Genomic DNA, 8,578 nt, shown 5'->3' with positions numbered 1-8,578 from the left:
GTGCGTTTTTGATCTACTTCTATTACTACGAAATTAATAAAAGAGGTAAAAGCCCTAACCCTAAGTTAAATTAGACTCTATTTGCTTTCTATACGATAAATAACCTACTTCTATTACTATAGATCGCTGACTAATTACGTTCTTATCTAAGAAAGAAGTATCTACTTAATAATCTTATTTTTAATATACCTCGCCGACCGAGTAGGTTATCTTTTTAGTAGATCGCCTAAAGTTATAATTAATAGGCCGGTCTTATTAATAACTCGGCTTAGGGCTATATATAATTAGCTATAGATAAAGACCTCGGAATATAGATATAGATCGATCTGCTGTAATGATTAACTTTAAGATTTATTAATCGTTATGCTGAAGGTTAATTGAATTAAAAATTAAATACGTCGAAAGGGAGTATATAGATCGTTCGAATTAGGTGAAGTTAGAGAGATGCGTAATATGTAATATTATTTATCATTATATTCGCCCTTAAGAATATAATAATCGAGTATCTTAGTCTTAATATATTTAATTTATAGATATATTTTATTATATAGATTTATACGCTACTTTAAATTTCTTAGTAGTATTATTATATAATTCTATTTTAATTTTAAGTGATAAGATAAAAGCGAGGTCGGTTTAAAGGTATTTATTATTTTAGTAAGTAGAAGAAAGCTATCTTTCTTATTAACGACTTAATCTCTATTATTATAAACGATCTTAATCTTAAAAAATTTATTAAAAATTTAATTATTAAATTAAGCGATATTCTTATTAAGGGTGTAAAGAATCGCTCTAAACGTATAGAAATTAGTTATTTAATATAGGTTAAGATTACTATAAATAGTATTAATTAGTTAAGTGATAGAGTTATCTAATAGCTATCCGATAGACTAATCGATAGCTTTTTATTCTTCGAAGCTTATTAAGGTATTATTATCTATATCTAATAGTCTTTAAGCGAATTTCTTTATATTAATTTAATCTTAATTAATTAGATTAAGGTTTCGAAGTCTTATATTTTCTATAAGCTTAAGAATTTAAATATTATTCTAAAGGTAAGACGCTTTTAATGTAACTCGAGCGATGCGATCTAACTTAGTACTCTTAATAATTAAAAGAATTTGATGAAAGTTATCGTAGAAGTATATAACTATACTATTAAAAGAAGTAGGGTTCTTTCGAATATCTTAGAGTATATAATTAACGACCTCGATATTATAGTGGTTTTATATAGAGATCTTATTCTAGAAAATAAGCTCGATTATCTTTAATAACTAAGTTAAATTAGACTTTATTAATATATTATAATTAAATTAAGTAATAGTATTAAGAGAAATCTTAAAGTGAGAATAAGTAGTAGTATTATCTTAAAGGAGAATAAAGGTAATATTAGATAAAGCTATAGTAATAGCTATCTTAGAGTTATTTCGTATTCTTCGTAATACGATATTTTAAAGTATAGTCTTATTAATATCTTTATAGCTATCGAGAAAGAAGAGTTAGCTATTAAAATAAGAGATCGCGTTTTAAATAGCGTTAGTTATAGTAATTTAATTATTATTAAAACTCGTCTATATTTAATCTTAGGTATTAATTTAATAGCTATATACTTCGCGTAGAAGTCGATTTTAATTATTAATATAATACTATTTATAGTCTCGCTAAATCGCGAATAGACTAAAGTCGATAGTAAGGTTAATATTTTTTATAAAGTTAATATTATTTTTTTTAAGTGAATTTAAATTAAATAAAGATAGAAGTCTTCGGCGATGGCTTATTTATATTATATATTATTCGATAGAGAAAGAGTATAGTATTAAGTTTAAAGGATATAAATAAGATTATTAGATAATTTAAATAAAGAATAATAAGTGTTAGTTAAGAAATATACGTAAAGTGCGAGAGGAGAATTAAATTATTTATGAGTAAAAAAAGGAAAAATACGTCTAGCGCGAAAAGTTTTAGTGGCTAAAAAAAGAATATTATATTAAAAAAAGTCGCGATATTTTAAAATTATCGTTAGCGCGGTAATCTTCTTATTCTATAGCTTGAAGTATTTTAACTTATTAAAGAAATTGTTAAGAAAAAATATATCTAGCGCGAAAAGTTTTAGTATATAAAAAAAGAAATATTATATTAAAAAAAGTCGTAATATTTTAATATTATCGTTAGCGCGGTAAGCTATTTATACTACGCTTAAAGTATTTCTATTTAATAAAGAAGAAATTATTTATATATCTTAATTTATAATTATTTTATAGATTTAGAGAGTTATTAGATTTATATTATAATAGAATTATTACGAAGAAATCTTATAAATAGTATTCTTCCTTTTAAATCGCTATTTTATTTAATATTTAATTTTATTTAGCGTTATTATAAAGTAAGTTTTTTATTATATAGATATTATAGTAGAAAGAAAGAATATTATTATTTATTGTGCGTAAGTCTTCGAAGAATATAGAGTTTAATATATTTAGAAGAAGATATCGTAGATAGAAGAGCTTTTTAGCGTTTAGATTAATATAGTATATTCTTTTAATAATATCTCTACGCCTTTAACGTGGACTCTATTTAAATATATCTCGCTTATTCTTTTTTTAGATATATTATATCGATAGATCGATATAGAAGAGATCTTCTACTCGTTTTTATTATCGATATTATTAATTTAATTAGAAAAAGGCTATTAGCTTAATCTAGCGTTTATATTCTATATCGATTATATAAGATAAATTATTATTATTATTAAATATTATACTTTATTAATTTAAGAGGTAAATAAATAATCGTTTAATAGGAGAATTATAATTATATAATTTAAAGCTAAAAATTCTTTAATAGACTTTCGTAGAGTCTATTTACCGTGTGTTTTAATACTCTTAAATCTTATTTATCTAATCTAGCCCTATATCGTCTTAATCTATATTACTTTTATATTTTATTTAAAAACTAACTTAATCGCTACTCTTATAAATATACTTAAAGATATATTTATAGGCTTTAACGTTAATATAGATCTCTATATTAATATAAGCGTTATATTTAGTTAATAAATAAAGACTATAAAGTATTATCTAGTAATTCTATTTAAATTTATTATCTAATATCTTAGTAAACTTATATCGATAATATATAGAATATTTAAAGTCTAATTTAAAGACGGTATAGTCGCTAAAATCCTTCGAAAACCGCTTATTATATACGTTCTTATCTAAGTTCTAATAAGGCGAGATAGTATCTATTCTACTAATAGTATACTAATTATAATTCTTATAAAGCATATATCTAATAACGGTCGCATAGAGATTAGAAAATAGACTTTAATTAGAGATCTTAGTATTAATAGCGACATCGACCTTAGCGGCGCTAAAGAATCGATTTTTAGAATATAATATAATGAGGATGTGGGTATATGATAGGCCTCGTTTTTAAAATTTAATAATGTAGATATAGGCCAGAACTCGATCTATTACCCGTAAAGTCAGTTAGGGTTAGAGCTAATCGATATTTCAATCGACTGTACTTCGCCCTTATAAGGGTGAAAAAAAAAATAGACGATATCGTAGGGCTAACTGATAGGAATTACGGCGTGTAAAGGACTGAACTATACTAGAAGCACTCTTAGGGACTATAATTTATACTAATTATCTAACTAATATACCGCTTAAAGGGTTACTTTACTAAATGGAATAGAGGAGAGCTACTATATTATAATGAGGGGTAAGAAGAATAAGAGTATATCTAGTATCTTTTCCTTTAGAATATCGTTTATAAGGGCTTTTAGCTTTAGTCTAAATACTCTAATAATTAGATTAAATTAATTAGTAACTTATTTATCGAGTAAGAGATTTTTAATAATCTCGATTTATTTTAGGTTATAGGTGAAAGTCGTAAAGAGATTCGATTAATCGAACTTAGTGAATAGAGTAATAATATTCTAATAGAGTTATTTTATAAATTATAGGTCTTCTTAATAGAAGAAAGAGAGAACGATATATTATTTACTAGTCTAATTGCTTGTAATAATTTTATCGATATAAATATCGATGATTATTTAATAAATATTAGTCTAAATAATCTTCTAATTTATCTTTAGTTAATGAAGTTTATTACTTTTAATAGTTATATAGATATCGTAGATAAAATACTATAGTAGTTTATCGTAGTAAAGAAGATAATTAAACTTGTTAGAACGATTTTATATTATATATTTATGGGAAGTTAGCGATTAGTAGAATAGAAGAAATAGATAATATAGATTTATAATATAAGATAAGCGTTACTTATATAGAGCTATCTTAGCTAATAATTCCTCTAATTTATAAAATAACTTTGTCGTTTCTGCTTCGCTAAATAAGAAGACTCTCACTTAATATATTACCTATATAAAGTATATTATCATACTATAACTATTCGTCGAATAAGAAGATAAGAGAATAGTATAGAGGTATATAGGCTGGATGTTAATATGAAATATTAAATCTCTTATCACTTTAAGCTTCTATTAATATATCTCTAGTCTTAGATATATCTAGTAGATTATTAATATCACCCTCTTAGGCGATAGCGACTTTATCTAAAGTAGGACGATTATAGATATGTAGATTATAGTATCGTGAGTTCTTATAAAGTAGCTTATAGCCTCTTATATTTGAATTAGCTTTTAGTCTTTTAGATATCGATTTAAGGGTATTAATATAGAAATTAATACTTCTAAAGATTATAGCTATTTTGCGATAAAGTATCTGATTAATATAATTATAGTAACTATATCTAGTAAAGTTAATACGAGAAACGCGATTAAAAGAAAGTTATATCGTATTATAGACTGATCTTAAATACTATTCATAATATAGATTTAGCTAAAGATCGATTTTTCGCCCTCTGAAGGCGCTAGAATAGATATATAAGTAGTAATTACTCTCTAGATTTTATATATATAGAGGGCGATTAAATAATTAATAGTAATCTACTATAAGACTATAGAGGTTATATTATTATATTAAATACTATAGCGACAGAATTCTTTATAATTATTAATAAAATTTAAGGTTCTTAACGTTAAAGAATAGAGGATTTAATTAATAATATGCTCGTTAGAGTTGATTAGATTATTTATACTTATTTCGACGCCTTTATAGTCTTATTCTATATCGTCTACTTCTTAATTAATATCTATTTTAGATATATTAATTTTAGTCTTTCTACTATCGTAATATTACTTAATGACTTTATCTTTTTATAACGCCGCGCTATAGCTATCGTAAATCTAATTTATAAGACTTAAATTATATTATATAGATTTTATAGTATATAGATAACGCGTAATATAGCTAGCGAGTCTTACTAGAGACTAAGTAGGAGCTAAATAAGGGCTAGAAGGTAGACTAAAAGAATATAAGCTATCGAAATTATTATTAAAGAAATTTATTAATAAGTCTTATAATAGAGAGTCTTCTATATCGTCTTCCTCTCGTTTAAAAGCTTTTTCTTAACGATATTAGAAATATAATACGCGTTAAGAGGCTTTAAAATAGAGTGATAAAGAACGAATTAAGAAGAAAGACGCGTTTTAAGAGATAGTATCGCTAGCTTAAAAGAAGTATATAGGGGAGAATATATTCGTTCGAGCTCTTTTTAAGGGTTTTTTAACGCGTTTATAAGTAGTAGTAGATAGCTATTAAGCTCGCTTATAGCCTCGATTACTAGTAATAGTAAATTTATTAAAAGATAATTTAGAGACGTTAGTAGAGGCTTTAAAAGACGAATAAAAGAGATATATATACCTAAAGCGTTTAATAACGTTTTCGCGAGAGATATCGAGAATAATTATATTTATATTAATGGAATTAATAGAATTAATAAAGAGATAGAAGAATAATAGTTATATAAATAGGTAGAAGAATTATTCAATTCTAGACGCGTTTCGTATAATTATATTTAAATACTACTTCGCTTTACTAATAGTAAACTAAACTTTATAATTTTTATAGCGTTAGAAAGTGTAAAGCGAGCTTTATAATTTAAGAAATTATAAAGTAACTATATATATCGTAAGCTAAGTACTTTAAAGTATAAAACTTCTATATATAAATTTTTGATAAGAAAGCTCGAAAGGGCTAGCGGGCTAATTTAGTCGATCTAATCAAAGAGCGTAGTAACCCTAAATTTATAATTGGCTGCACATATAAATTTAAGATTTTCAAGCTTAGCCCTATCTTATTCTTTTATATATACTAATAATATATTTTTATTAATAAATAGATAGCTAATAGACTTATTAAGACTCTTTACTTAAATAAATTTATTATTTTTTAAAATATCTTTAAGATAAAAGTTATATCTACTTACTCTCTTAATAATTAATAATTTTATTATTATTTTAATATAGTCTTAATTTAATAATATTTAATAGAGAAGTTATTTTATTATATCTATATCTAGATTTAAAAAAATCGCTTATTATTAACTACTTTAGAGAAGCTATTTTATTAATTTTTATATTATAAATAATCTATTTAAATTATTTATTAAGTCGTTATATTAGACTTAATACTTAGCGAACTCGCTATTTTATATTAAAATAGCTATTTCTTTAACGCTATTATTATTATCGCTATTAAATTTCTAAAACTTTTTTAAAAAATCTATATCTATTTATTATTAATATCTCGAATATTATATTTTTAAATTATTATTATTATAATTACTATTATTAAAAATTAGATATCTAAAATAATTTTTATAAAGATCTTATAGCTAGTAATATATAGCTAGAAGAATTTCTTTTAATTATTTTATTTAGCTATCTTTATATATATTCTCTAATTTTAAATTAATCGATTTTTAATATATACTAGATAGCCTAGAAATAAAATTTTTAAAAAATCGCTTTTTAATAAAAAGTAAAATTTAGATTATATTTTAATAAGGGTTTAATTTAATATAATTATTTTTAGATTTTAACTTTTTACTTTATCTACTTTATTTTAAATATTATAAACTTTAAATCTTATATTTTTTAATTTTATTTATATAGAGGGATAGAGATATAGAGAATAAGAGATATATTTTTACGCTAATTATTTGATATTAATTTATCTTAACTATCTAGCTCGGATTTTATCTTAATTACTCGAAATTAATTTACTTTAATAACTTAATAAAAATTAATTAAGTTATTTTATCTTATTTATTCAATTTTAATATTATTAATATCGAATTTCGTATTTATTAGATTTTATTTATAAGAGAATATATATAAAGAGAAGTATTAAAATTCGAATTATATAACTTTTAGCGTTTTAATAATTATATAATATAATTATATAATACGCCTTACCGTATTTATATCTAGTCGCTCTTTTCTTTATAATAACTCTATAGTTAATAACTAAATATCTTATCTTATATTTTTATAAATCTTTATAAATTCTAGTTTATAATTATAAGAATAATATAATAATAGTTTATTCGCTTTTATTCTATCGAAAATATTTAAATAGTCGTAATATTTTATAAGAAGTTTTCGTTTAATATCTTTAGAGCTAATGATTTCGCTAGCGCTAATTTAAATAAAGTAATTCGATTTATAATATCTCTTATACTTCTTTTTTAAGTTATAAGAATATAACTTATTAATTAATATATAAGAATTACGTAATTTCTTTAAAGGAGATAACTTCTTTAATAATAAGTTATAGATCTTATTTATAATAAGAATAAATAGTTAATTTCTCTTATTACGCGCTAATTAATAGTATAATATAATATTAATTTTAGAGATATTAATAAATTATAAGTTTATATCTTATTTATATTTTATATTTCGAAGAGTAAATATAGATCTCTTCTTATTAATTAATTCGTTAAAGATATTTAAATCGATAGTAGAGTTTAAATTCTTATTATATATAGATTAAGAGAGAGGTTTTTTCTTTAAAATAATCTATAAAATAGAGAATTTTAATTTCGAATTTAATAAGATAGTAAGATTCTTCGCTATCGAGATCTTATTATTATTATAATTATAATAATCTAATATAAAAAAAATCTTATCTTTTATTATATTAAGAAGCACTCTATACTTATTTATCTATAGTTTTTTTAAAATTATATTATATATAATAAGAGCGATAAGTATAAAATATATTCTCTCTTAATAACTATTTATTATTATTATTAAAAATAAATAATAGATAATAGATTTCTTCGCGATTTAATTATTATAATTTTTTAGAGATTTAGATTTCGATAGTAGAATTAATTCTAATTATAATTCTTTATAAATCTTATAAATTAAGAACTTATTAATAATTATATATACTCTAATATATTTACTATCGATAAGAGCGTCTTAAAATAAGTATTTTTATTTTTATAATAATAGCGTAACTTATATCTTAAAAGAATAATATATTAAAGAATTATTTAAAGTATTTAATAGATATATATTATAAATATCTTTTATCGTAACTTTAATAGAGATTATTTATTTTTTAAATTTTTAGAAACTTTATAAATATTAATTAATAGATTTATCTTATATTTATTATCGATAGTAAATTCGTAAATT

Source organism: Letharia lupina (assembly GCF_014066315.1).
Source record: "Letharia lupina isolate WasteWater1 chromosome Unknown contig_1, whole genome shotgun sequence".
Taxonomy (NCBI): domain Eukaryota; kingdom Fungi; phylum Ascomycota; class Lecanoromycetes; order Lecanorales; family Parmeliaceae; genus Letharia; species Letharia lupina.
Note: the sequence above shows the minus strand (reverse complement) of the source record.